At 42.7% G+C, this 14,399-nt stretch overlaps 1 long non-coding RNA gene across 1 annotated transcript; it reads left to right on the forward strand.

The window, feature by feature from the left end:
- The first annotated feature begins 1,588 nt into the window (after window positions 1–1,588).
- LOC120991735 lies at window positions 1,589–9,823 on the forward strand. Its single transcript, XR_005776788.1, has 3 exons — window positions 1,589–1,696; window positions 6,001–6,013; window positions 9,810–9,823. It is a non-coding gene; the product is annotated as an uncharacterized LOC120991735 (long non-coding RNA).
- The last annotated feature ends 4,576 nt before the right edge of the window (window positions 9,824–14,399 follow it).

Below are 14,399 nucleotides of genomic sequence, written 5' to 3' on the forward strand. Positions count from 1 at the left end.
AGCCCCAAACCATGATGCCCTCACCACCATACTTCACAGTTGGGATGAGGTTTTGATGTTGGTGTGCTGTGCCTCTTTTTCTCCACACATAGTGTTGTGTGTTTCTTCCAAACAACTCAACTTTGGTTTCATCTGTCCACAGAATATTTTGCCAGTACTGCTCCAGGTGCTCTTGTGCAAACTGTAAACGGGCAGCAATGTTTTTTTTGGACAGCAGTGGCTTCCTCTGTGGTATCCTCCCATGAAATCCATTCTTGTTTAGTGTTTTACGTATCGTAGATTCTCTAACAGGGATGTTAGCATATGCCAGAGACTTTTGTAAGTCTTTAGCTGACACTCTAGGATTCTTCTTCACCTCATTGAGCAGTCTGTGCTGTGCTCTTGCAGTCATCTTTACAGGACGGCCACTCCTAGGGAGAGTAGCAGCAGTGCTGAACTTTCTCCATTTATAGACAATTTGTCTTACCGTGGACTGATGAACAGCAAGGCTTTTGGAGATACTTTTATAACCCTTTCCAGCTTTATGCAAGTCAACAATTCTTAATCGTAGGTCTTCTGAGAGCTCTTTTGTGCAAGGCATATAGGGCAGGGCAGCTGTAACCAACACCTCCAATCTCATCTCATTTATTGGACTCCAATTGGCTGACACCTCACTCCAATTAGCTCTTGGAAATGTCATTAGTCTAGGGGTTCACATACTTTTTCCACCTGCACTTTGAATGTTTACATGGTGTGTTCAATAAAAACATGGTAACATTTCATTCTTTGTGTGTTATTAGTTTAAGCAGACTGTGATTATCTATTGTTGTGACTTAGATTAAGATCAGATCACATTTTATGATCAATTTGTGCAGAAATCCATATAATTCCAAAGGGTTCACATACTTTTTCTTGCAACTGTATAAGTTGTATATATTTGCTATTTTCAGTTCTTTTACTCTGGTCTTGCGATTTTCATTTCCCTTATTTTTCCCTCCTGCCCTGGACATCTTACAACGATATGTATTGTTTAGTTTATTCATAATCTCTAGTGCTGCATCATTGTTCCGTCCATAATACTTATTATTTTACTATGTATTCTTTACAGATCCCTTGATAAAGGTCGACACTGACCGAAACGTTGGGGTTGTACTGCTTAACTAAAATATATTGCTCAAATAATTGCTCTGGATGGAACAATGAATTGATGTAAAACTACTATGAATTAAAAATGATTAATTAATGAAATGCATTTGGTGTGCCGTGGATTTCTCAAGTGAATCTACTGACGTCTGTCCTCTACGAGCACCCACCATCTAGGGTGTGCAGATCTCATATATCTCTTGTATGCTTGGGACCATGACCTGGGGCCTCCCTGTAGCAAAATCCAAATCCCTGTATAGGAATTAATAGGTGATAACTAGGAAGTCATTTAGATTCATCATCCTATGAAATTGAACTTGTGCCAATTGTATTGTGGCCTAGAGAATCCTTCATATTCCTTCACCTGCATTACCCGGTGTGTGAAACATAACACATTTTAGTAAATCCCCAGCAATGTGATGAAACCTGTTTTTTGCTAAAATGTCTCTGGAGACATCAGACAGCGGCAGCAGTGGCGTTGCAAGGGGGGTGCGGGGGGTGCGGGCCGCACCGGGTGACACCAGTCTGATGGGGTGTCACCTGCCCCCACCGGCCGCCGGACTGACTTACTGAAGTACAATTTAAATGTGTTACATTCATCACCTAGGTAGGTCTGGCTGGCGGCTGCTACAATGGGGTGTCACCCGCCCCCACCGGCCGCCGGACTGACTTACTGCAGTGCAATTTGAATGTGTTAAAAATAAATGAATCACCTAGGTAGGTCTGGCTGGCGGCTGCTACTGTCTTGTCTGGCCAGCCTACGTGTGTGCCGTGTGGTGCGTCCGTCGCTCAGGCCCAAGGGGGCGTGACTGAGTATGTCAGTGGGGCCGCGGCGGACGGCAGCGCCGGCGCAGCTGTCTGGACTCTGGATGGAGGGAGGCGAGGATGCGGAGCTGCTCTGCTGTGGCCTGTAAAAGTTGCCTCTCCAGGCTGGCGGCAGAAGGACACAGACAACTTAAGGCTGAGACTGGAGCCAGGACCCGACCCTACTCCAGCCAGACCCCAGTGATATATCAGGTACAGTACTACTGATCATTCTCAGCCCAGAGGAGCTGCTGAGTTGATTGGGGGGGGGGGGGGGGACACACGACCGTATTGTAACAGAGAGGGGGAGAAAAGAGATGAGGGACAAAATGTACAACATGTCTGTGCCATGGAGCCTGGAGGGGAGGAAAATAAATGTGCCACCCATGGGGGGGGGGAGGGGATGACATGATGAGGGGACCCGGGACAATGATCAAGGGAGGGACAATGTTGGAGTCTGCACCATCAGGGGGGTGACATGATGAGGGACAATGTTGGAGTCTGTGCCATGGGGAAGGGGGGGTGACATCATGTCCCCCCCCCTTTGGCACAGACTCCAACATTGTCCCTCATCATGTCACCCCCCCTGATGGTGCAGACTCCAACATTGTCCCCCATTAGGGAGCATAATGGATGGGGGCTGACGGCTGACATGGGGGGCATGATGGATGGGGGCTGACGGCTGACATGGGGGGCATGATGGATGGGGGCTGACGGCTGACATGGGGGGCATAATGGATGGGGGCTGACGGCTGACATGGGGGGCATGATGGATGGGGGCTGACTGCTGACATGGGGGCTGACGGCTGACTGCTGACATGAGGGCTGACGGCTGACATGGGGGGCATGATGGATGGGGGCTGACGGCTGACATGGGGGGCATGATGGATGGGGTGCTGACATGGGGGGCATGATGGATGGGGGCTGACGGCTGACATGGGGGGCATGATGGATGGGGTGCTGACATGGGGGGCATGATGGATGGGGGCTGACGGCTGACATGGGGGCTGACGGCTGACATGGGGGGCATGATGGATGGGGGCTGACGGCTGACATGGGAGCCTGACATGAGGGCATGATGGCTGACATGGGGGGGATGATAGATGGGGGCTGATCTGAGGTATGATTAACATTGGGGTCTGATTGCTGGTCTGACCTGAGGTATAATGGAAAATATTGTTTCTTATTATCCTCCTCTAAAACCTATGTGCGTCTTATAGGGCGAAAAGTACAGTCCTCAAACCAGCGATTGAAGCAGAGCGAAGATACCAGGACCACTCGGAGGAGAAGCCAGCTGCTGCAGACAGAACCAGGACCAGGTGAGCTGCAGGGGGGGTCGCCAAGATGTAGCTTCGCTTGTGTTGCCAAAAAATCCTTGCACCTGCACTGGTCACGTCCACGTGACAGCAGTGACTCACTCACACAGGTGGCCCGCCCAGTGTCTTCAGCTTGTCCTCCTCCTCCAGTGGCCAAATCCCGCGCCTGTGCCGAGGATCCGGATGTCCGCGCCTGCGCACTGGTTTCCCGATTACTGGCAGAAGCATCGGAGTATCCAGTGCGCAGGCGCGGACAGTGACACTCCTGCAAGCGCCGCATCGGAGGGCTGTTCAGAGCTCCACGAAGAGGCGTGCCGTGTTGGAGCTGCCAGCCTGCCTACCTCCTGACTTTGGCAATAGCAATATTTTTACTGCACAGTACGTGTCCCCTATATTTATATGTAATAAATAAAGCGTCCCACAGTACATAATGTGGGCAAAATATACTTAATTACATAACATTCCCAATAAATAAACTTACTTTTATGTAAAAAAAGGCTATTTTACATTTTTATTTGTGATACTCTTTGGTGCCAGGGGGTGTACCCTGGCATTTTTATTATGGTACACCACCTGGCACCAAAGTGTATCACTTTAAAAAAATGTAAAATAGCCATTTTTCACATAAAAATAAGTTTATGTTTTGGGAATGTTATGTAATTAGGTATATTTTGCCCACATTATGTACCACATTATATAACATATTTTTGCTTATATGACTAAAATATTATTGCTTCGGGGGGTGACACCATTTTCTACTGCACCGGGTGACACCAGCCCTAGCAACGCCACTGAGCGGCAGCTAACAGGGGAGAGTTACAAAAACTGGTAAATGATAACTAACTTAGTTGCCCGTCAGCAACCAATCAGATTCCCTTAATTTCTCAGAGCTCCTTCAGAAAATAAAAGGATCAATCTGATCCTTTTATTTTCCTTTACACCAGTTTTGTGTATAGTTTTATGGCCCTGTGTGTGCTGCCATACATAGTCCATGCTTATTACTCTGACATGTACTTGACACCTCATTATGTCTGATTGATCATGATCATGTTATTTATTGCAAAGAATATTTGCCAGTTCATACAATATGGCCTCATAACACATTGCTATGGAAGCATGCATACTGCTGTATGAGTTCTCGCAAGGTCTACAAGTAGTTAGACTCGCTAGTCATTCACTTGGTAGCCTAGCAATGAGCTATTTGTAGATCAATGCAGTGCTGATTCACTAGAAATGTAGCAAAACTAAATTAATTCTCTCTGTCCTTACATACAGATATTCATGTTTCCTATTTGTCTTTGTCAATGACTGATCATTCTGTAACTATTTCAATAAAATTCATACACTTAAAAAAAAAAATCAAGGTAGCATTTATTTTATTTCAATGTTCAAGGTGAAGTTCAGTTCTTAGCATCACATAGATATTAGTCGGTTTATAAGAGGAGGAGAGCTGCAAGGTTGCATCCAGTCTCTACAGCATTGAGCTTTATTGTTGTACTTTCACATCTATTTTTCTGAAACAAAGCCATAGTTTACTTCCGTGGCATGAAGATAGCAGACTCAGCCTGCAATGTTCTCTTGATTTAAAGATGCTGCTGTGTTACTCATTTCTCGACAATAAATTCTTGTGAAATATTTTCCAACCAAACCCAAATTCCATTTTCTCATCGTACATGGTGGCAAGTGTTTCTATAACAAGCAAGTTGGGTCTGTGACAGAAATGTATTGATAATGAAAACAGAGGACAAGGAGCTCTATAAGTTCTTCTTTGAATGTATCAGTGCAAAGCATCATGTAACACAACATGTCAAGCTCTCCTAAAATTAGGTCAATAGTTAGAACAATATTACTCATCTAATTTGCCACCGAGTATCCTGCTGTTGCAAATCCCAGGAGGGCCATATGTACAGTATTGCTACACTCATCTTGAATTTGTTACTTGCAGAGAAGGTCCAATGTAAGAGCTAAAGCAATCTCCCTCCAGAGCACGTGCCAAGTGCTTTATAGAACAATCTTTCAGCCTCCTGTCAGACACGCAATGTTTAGAATAAGAAGGGCCTGTGTATTTTCCAGTCGAGAAAAACATGTGATGGGACTATTTAAAGAACCTTCTTCCTCCTCCTTAATGACTGCTCACATAAACATTGCACAGTTGGTGAAATCAAAAAGACATCAAGAAGTTCACTTGTTAGAGAAACATGAAATGATAACAAGGCTTTTAAAGCTTCTTCTTGAATTGCTGCTTTCTTTTCAAAACGTGTCCCGTTAATTGAAAAGGAGAAAAAAAACAACAACCAAAGAATAACAGCTCAAATAGGCATCCAAGGGCTGTAACATTTAAAAACTGTGGTTCAGCTTCACAATTTCCAGTAGCACTAGTAATTCCTATATGTCAAGTCAAAAATGTGATAAAAAAAATAAGCACAGAAAACAAACAGATAACCTAGAATGAAAATGTATTTTCTCCCTCAAATTATTCAAGTATGAATAATCTTGCTTAGAAAATAAATGTTAAAAATCCATTTCCTGTTTTAATCAGGGGTGCCTCATGCAGATAGCTCCTTACCATATGCCCTATTGGACTATTTGGTTATCATAAAGGGGTGTTCCCTCAATTATGGTAGAGTTAAGAATTCCTAAGAGAGAATGACTCTGGCCAGCCGATCCAAGTATTATTGGATGGCTATGCACCTAAATGGTTGCCATGTGCTACCATACTACAGTGGCCACTGCAGCTGGTCACGAAGCCTGTGGTAAGTGTGTGTTCTGCAGTCCATGTCACTTGTACTAAATTAGAGAACTGGTAAAAAGCTTAAAGAGGTTCTGCACTTTGTTTTAACTGATGATCTATCCTCTGGATAGATCATCAGCTTCTGATCGGTGGGGGTCCGACACCCGGGACCGCCGCCGATCAGCTGTTTGAGAAGGCAGCGGCGCTCCAGCAGCGGCGCTCCAGCAGCGCCGCGGCCTTCTCAATCTTTACCGCCGGCCCAGTGACATCACGACTAGTATAAACTAGCGTGGGCGGGGCTAAGCTCTGTTCACTTGAATGGAACAGATCAGAAGCTGATGATATATCCAGAGGATAGATCATCAGTTAAAACAAAGTGCAGAACCCCTTTAAATCAAGGACATTTTTAAAGGAATCTGTCACCAACATTTCAAATTTTAATCCACCAGCAATAAACTGTAGCATACTTGAACACCATCACCAACCTACCTTTATATCCCCACACTTTGGGAGAGAGTTATCGTAACTATTGCAAAGAGAAACTGGCTTAGTTGCTCATAGCAACCAATCAGATTCCACTTTTCATATTCAGTGCTCCTTTGGAAAATGAAAGGTGGTATATGATTGGTTGTTATGGGCAACTAAGCCAGTTTTCCTTGAAACCAGTCCAGTTTTCCTTGAAACCAGTCTTAATAAATTTCCCCCCCATTTGACTTTACCCTCCAGAAAATGAACTTTGACCCCTTCTGTCCCTAGCCAGTTTTTACCTTCCTGCCTATTTATGTAAATCTGACGTGTGTCACTCTGGAATGGTTTTAGTTATCTAACCGATTCTGAGATTGTTTCTTGGTGACACATTGTACAGGGTGGGCCATTTATATGGATACACCTTAATAAAATGGGAATGGTTGGTGATATTAACTTCCTGTTTGTGGCACATTAGTATATGTGAGGGGGGAAGCTTTTCAAGATGGGTGGGTCATGTGACACATCAAACTTATTGGGAATTTCACAAGAAAAACAATGGTGTGCTTGGTTTTAACGTAACTTTATTCTTTCATGAGTTATTTACAAGTTTCTGACCACTTATAAAATGTGTTCAATGTGCTGCCCATTGTAGCACATTGAACACATTTTATAAGTGGTCAGAAACTTGTAAATAACTCATGAAAGAATAAAGTTACGTTAAAACCAAGCACACCATTGTTTTTCTTGTGAAATTCCCAATAAGTTTGATTTGTCACATGACCCTCTTCCTATTTAAAAAACAAAAGTTGGATTTAAAATGGCCAACTTCAAAATAGCCGCCATGGTCACCACCCATCTTGAAAAGTTTCCCCCCTCACATATACTAATGTGCCACAAACAGGAAGTTAATATCACCAACCATTACCATTTAATTAAGGTGTATCCATATAAATGGCCCACCCTGTACTTCATATTAGCGGTAAATTTTGCTCAATATTTTTTTGTTTATTTATAAAAAAAATAATTACAGAAAATTTTAAATTCACAATTTTCTACATTTGAATTTCTCTACTTTAAAGGCAAATAGTAAAACCTCATAAAATAGTTATCAATCAATATTTTTTTAAGCGCCAATTCAGTTACAAAGTTATTTTGAGGGGGCTTACGTAATAGAAACCACCCATAAATGACCATTTTAGAAAATACACCCCTAGAATTATTCAAAACGTTGTACAACTTTGTTAACCCTTTAGGTTTTCCAGAAGAGTTAAAGGAAAATGGATGCAAATTTTCAAAATGTCATTTTTTGGGCAGATTTTTTTATGTTAATCCATTTTTTCCTTCAACACAGCAAGTTTTAACAGCATAATAAACCTCAGTATTTATTACCCTGATTTTGCAGTTTACAGAAACACTCCATATGTAGTTGTAAACTGCTCTATGGACACATGACAGTGGTCAGAAGGGAAGGAGCATCATATGGTTTTTGGAGGTATCCCTACAGTGGAAATCTCCAAAAAGTGAATTCATTTTGTAAACTCAAAGAATTTAGTAAGTGGTGTATTAAGCACTTTGACCCCACAGGCATTTTACAGAATTTAGAAACACTTGGCTGTGAAAATGAAAAATTGGATTTCTTCCTATTAAATGTTGCTTTAGCCTCCAATTTTTTATTTTCACAAGGGGTAACAGGAGATAAAACATCTGATAATTTGTTACCCATTTTCTCCTGAATATGGCAACACCCAATATGTGGTCGTAAACTGATGTAAGAGCACACTGCAGGACTCAGAAGGGAAGGAGTGCCATTTGGCTTTTGCAGCGCTGATTTTGATGGATTGGTTTATGGGCAACATGTTGGCATTGAACTGTCACTGGGGTACCAGTTCAGCTATTTTCTAGCAACCAGAAGTTTTTCTCTGTGTGAGGACTTAATTTTTGTGGTATGAGTTCCATCATCATTTTCTTTCTGTGGCGTACACTATTTGGAAAAAATGACACGTTATCTTTATTCTGCTGGTCAGTACGATTACAGAGATACCAAGTTTATATATTTTTTAATTTTACCACTTTTACACAAACTCTACTTGAAGATAACGCTAAAATAGAAAACAATTTCATTTTTATTAAGGTCTTAGTTTAAATCATAAATATAAAGTGGCTCTCTGCCTCTCTATGTCATATATCGCCATGCATGAGGGGTAAGGAGTCTCCAAAACAGACGTTATGCTCCCTTAATCCCCACCTGTAAAATATGAAGAGCAATATCTGGCCAATAGCTATACAGGGATGGGGATGAACGGCGCACTCGTACCCTAGTGTATATGTGATTAAGCTGCCACATCCTCTCCTGCTCTGATATCATGAGACTATAAACTTGCCCACTTACATCAGCGGCAATATTGGCTTGCTAAATAAACACATCGAAGACTCAGTTGCAGTGTGCTTCCCTATTGCTGGTCCCTACTGTGCTCCCCTCAAATTACCCTGCAGGCTACACTAAAAACTTTGTCTCCTATCTAGTACTCTGCGCGCTCAACGCGTTTCCCTGCTGGACTAAGCCAGTCTCTCATCAGGAGCCAGCATAGAGATGAAACAAAATAGCAAAGTGCTACACGCCTCTGATAGCGTGCGTGCAGCTTAACGTAGCCCCTGGCACTGTAGCGGTTGTAACGCTGCCGCCACATGCCGCTCCTTATATATAGCCAACCCCTCCCCTTGGGCCTTACTGCGGATTCTCCAATGGATGGGGAGGCGCGTCATACAGTTCCTCCCCTGCTGCTTCATTCATCGCACAAGTCCCAGCGGGTAAGAATAGATACATAGTTTTTAAGTGATCTCAAGGCGGCCTTGTTATATGTCCATGGGAGAGACATAATGTATTAAATAGTTGGGTCCCATTATCAATAAGTTGTTATTTAATTACCTGGCAGCACTGGGGCGGCCGATCTGTATGAAATAAATGTCCCATCTTGTGGTGACATGACAAGGTATAATGCATCCTTACCATTATACGCACATAGATCAGAAAGAGGGAATAGAGTTGTTTTTTTTTAGGGTCAGTTCAGCCAATGTTAGATTGCCAGTTGAGAAGCAGAAAAGAAACGTAAGACCTTTGGATGCTATTGAGCTTCAGATTATCAATCTGTCCAAACGTACAGTATTCTCACTGAAATGGAAATGCGGGTATTACGAAAGGGTTTATCCTATGTCCCAGATTGGTAAATTTAACCCTTTTAATTGGGTCAAAGATATAAATTTATTTATTAGAAAGCTCAAATGGCGTAAATTCTTTCTGACACACAACAGGGACCAGTGCTTAAAGCTGGGTATTGAACAGGAAGCATTGCCAGATGTTAAGTTGTTAGCTGAGCTGATGGAGGAAGGACAACAGCACATAGGGGCGAGATTTTTTACTGATTTAAGGTTACATTCCGCAAAAAAATCTATTCATTAGTGACTATTTGGCTCTAGATGAGTTTCTGACTGTAATTACTGAGAAACTCAGTGGCAAAAATGTATCCAACCTGGCCCAAAATGAATATGAGGCTTTGGATCCCCTGCAGAAGGATCAGACTATTGTCATTAAGATCTCCGACAAGGGGGAAATTGTATAAGGGGGTGTCTCCCTTAAAGGGGAGACCAATTGTATCGGGTATTGGCAGCTTGAGAGAGAAAATCAGTATCTATGTGGAAAGGATTTTAAGACCAATTGTAGTCAGTTTGCCGTCATATGTACGAGTCTCAATGGCTGTGTTAAGGTGTCTGAATGATGTATATTGTGAGAAAGATACACTCATAGCAAGCCTGGACGTTGAGGCTCTCTACAGCTCAATCCCACATGAGAAAGGATGCGATGCTGTGAGAGTGTTCCTGGAGGAAAGAGGAACACATCTCTCGTTGCATAATGAATTTGTGGCTAAACTACTACAATTCATCCTGAGACACAATATATTTTCTTTTGATCGGGACATCTACCACCAGCTCAGGAGGGTGGCAATGGGGAGCCGACAGCACCATCTAGAGCCGACCTATGCCAACCTTTACCTGGGTTGGTGGGAGAAGGAGATTGTATTTGGGGAAGGAATGGATCGGTGGACCTCGTCCATATTGTTATGGATGAGATTTATTGATAATGTATTCATCCCTAGAAAAGGGATAAACATTGAATTTGAGGGATTTGTCTCCTCACTGAATGTGAATAAGAAGGGGTTATATTTCACGTACGAGATCAGTGATACCCACGTCACATTCTTGGACCCTTCCATCACTTTCAATCAATCGAGAAAAATAACAACCAAGATGTTCCGCAAATCTACAGCTACCAATACATTATTGCAGTGGGACATTGGACACCTGATTACACTTAAATGGAGGATTGATTCCCAAGGGCCAATACTTAAGGGCCCGACGGAAAAGGCTCGGAATGGGCAGACTTTAAGGTGGCAGCAAAGGATCTCCAAAGGAGGTTTACACAAAGAGGTTATCCTTTGTCTTCCCTCAAAAGGGCATACCAGCATGCATCAAGCTGTAACGGGGACAGTTTGCTACATCCTAAGAAACAGGATACCGAGGATGACAAAATACGGATCATAGGGACATATGACCTGATGACCTCGCATACAGGGAGGTGCGTAAGATACTTCAGGACCATTGGGGAATCCTGAAATCAGACCTGGATGTAGGGACATCTGGGGGGTGATTACCCATCAATCACCTTCCGGATTGATGGTTAATCAAAAGGGCATACCAGTATGCGGCAAGCTGTAACAGGGACAGTTTGCTACATCCTAAGAAACAGGATACAGAGGATTACAAAATACGGATCATAGGGACATATGACCTGGCGTACAGGGAGGTGAGTAATATTCTTCAGGACCACTGGGGAATCCTGAAATCGGACCCGGATGTTGGGCATCTGGTGGGTGATTACTCATCAATCACCTATCAGAGAGGTGGTAATCTGAGAGATAGAGTGGTCCACAGTGTGTTTAAGACCCCCACCAGTGAAAATTGGCTCCCCAAAAAACCTTGTGGTACGTTTAAATGTGTTAACTGTATTGCATGCAGATAGCACAGCACGCATTAAAGCATCATGCTGAAGTGAGTAATTGTATCAGCTTCCAGGGGATAGAGCATGTGAAGCTGTCCCCAAGAGCAGATGATATTGATAACCTCCTACTACGTAAGTAGGCACAGTGGACGTTCAGGTCACAGACCGTCAAACCCAATGAACTAAACGAGTTTATATCATACACCTGTTTTATATAGCACAAGATCTTATGCTATGTAATTATGTGCGGGGCTGACATTGATATCCATATGGTGTGTGTCTCCTGAGATGACTGATTACACATCAGGGGTTACTGTTTTCTAACTCTGGTATGCCCAACTTTGTCTATGCTCTGATTTATGTAAAGATCCTTGTCATGCCTTCAGCAAGTTTATTGTTAATTTATGCATAACTTTCATACATAGTTAATATGTTTTCTGTATAATTCTCTGTTGATTGTGTAACAGCACCATCTAGTGTCCGTTTCACATACAATTGCAGTTTTTTCACACTACAAGTTTGGTCTACTTCAGCTTCCTTATCTTAGTCACATCATCATCCCTGCACATAGCAGCCATTTTCTTCATTCACAGTCATCACTGCATGAGGATAGCACATGGCTTGAAAGCCTCTTGAGACATCCTCTACATCTAAGCTCACAGTAGCATCGCTGGTATGTCACATAGCCACATTACAGCCTGTTTGCATCTGTTTTCATATGTATTTGCATATCCTTTTCCTTTCCTTAATAACAGCTTATAGTTAGCAGCTAGGGACCATGCTTGTTATGCAGATAGGAAACATGCTCTGGTTAGATATGCATCTGTGTTTGTATATGCATTAGTATATGTCAGACCCCATTAGTAAGTGCATAGTTTTTTCTGTTCCCCAGTTTTACCACTGATTTACAGTACAGACCAAAAGTTTGGACACACCTTCTCATTCAAAGAGTTTTCTCATCAAGAGAATGCCAAGAGTGTGCAAAGCAGTAATCAAAGCAAAAGTTGGCTACTTTGAAGAACCTAGAATATGACATATTTTCAGTTGTTTCACACTTGTTTGTTATGTATATAATTCCACATGTGTTAATTCATAGTTTTGATGCCTTCATAGTCATGAAAATTAAGAAAACTCTTTGAATGAGAAGGTGTGTCCAAACTTTTGGTCTGTACTGTACATCCTTGCAATAAAGATAAAGTTGGACGTTACTCCATTGTCAATTCATTGCTGGGATAAGGTTTAGCTGTCTGTCAAGCTATGTACCTTCACACATAAGGAGGACAGAACAATCCCGGAAGAGACATACATATGTGCGTATAATGGTAAGGATGCATTATACCTTGTCATGTCACCACAAGATGCAACATTTATTATATACAGATCGGCCACCCCAGTGCTGCGGGGTAATTAAATAACAACTAGTGTTGAGCGAGCATGCTTGGCCAAACTGCTGTTTGGCTCGAGCATCACTATGTTCGGCATATGGCGGTACTCGGCCGAGTATCGCATGCGCTCGAGCGCCATGCTCGAGTCTCCTCCCCGCACGTTTTGCGGCTGCTATGCAGCCAATAAACGTGCATGTAAGTGCTGCCCTCACTGTAATGCCAGTAGCCATGTTGGCTACTGGCATTACAGTGATTGGCTGGCCGGAACACATCATCGGGTGCTATATAGCACCCGATGGCGCATGTTCGGCTCATTTGTAGTCAGGGAGAGCTGCGCTTTGGAAGGGACAGAGAGTGTAGGGAGTCTGATCGCAATCAATTCAGTAGAAAAACATTTCAAAGAACCAAAAGTCCTTTTAAGGACTATTGTGTGTGGTGGCAGGCTGGCAGTATTTTATAGCTACAATACAATATTTTTTTTCCAGCATTCGCAATACTTTTTCAATAGACAGTGTCTGCAGTGACTAGTGACATCTGTCCAATACCTTCTGTGTGTCAGGGCCAGAGATTGGAGAACTATAACTTAAAATTACTATATTTTTTCCATCATTTTCAATAATTTTTCCATAGAGGGTGTCTGCAGTGACTAGAAACATCTGTCCAATACCTTCTGTGTGTCAGGGCCAGAGATTGGAGAAATATAAGTGAAAATTAATATATTTTTTTCCATAATTTTTGAAAAAAATTCTATAGAGGGTGTCTGCAGTAATTAGAGACATCTGTCCAATACTTTGTGTGTCAGGGCCAGAGAATGGAGAAATATAAGTAAAAATTACTATACTTTTTCCATCATTTTCAATAATGTTTCTATAGAGGGTGTCTGCAGTGACTAGAGATATCTGTCCAATACCTTCTGTGTGTCAGGGCCAGAGACAGGAAAAATATAAGTGAAATCTATTTTACTTTTATTTTTACTCTTACGTACTTTTTCCATATACTGTGCTTGCTGTGAACTGTGACATCCGTGCCACATCCTGTGTGTCAAGCGTGCATATAACATTTAATATGCGCAAGGATAGCAGTTAGGGATGGGGAAATGGTAGTGATGCTGATGGAGGCTGTGGCCCTGGGCGCGTTGAAACTGTGCCTGCTGCCAGAGCACAAGAAAAACAATCATCCACGATACCTAGCTTCATGTCCCAGTTTGCAGGGCATCACAGGACAAAACTCTTGTAGTCTGACCAGTGCGACCGGGTGGTCGGTTGGATTGCAGCAGATAATGCTTCCAGTCAGTTAAGCACCACCCTGTCTTCCACCAAGTCCAGTCTCAGTAGTCAAGAGTATGGTCAACAGAATCCTCTCCCTGATCCTCCTTCCTCCCACTATAGAGAGTCTGGCCAAACAAGTGATCCCACACTCGGAAATTCCGAGGAGCTCTTTTCATCGCTATTACTTGATTTGGCCCTCTCGCCAAGCATGCTTGAAGAGGGACATGAGATCTTGTGCCCTGATTCCCAACC

The sequence above is a fragment of the Bufo bufo genome, chromosome 2 (genome assembly GCF_905171765.1).
Source record: "Bufo bufo chromosome 2, aBufBuf1.1, whole genome shotgun sequence".
Classification (NCBI taxonomy): domain Eukaryota; kingdom Metazoa; phylum Chordata; class Amphibia; order Anura; family Bufonidae; genus Bufo; species Bufo bufo.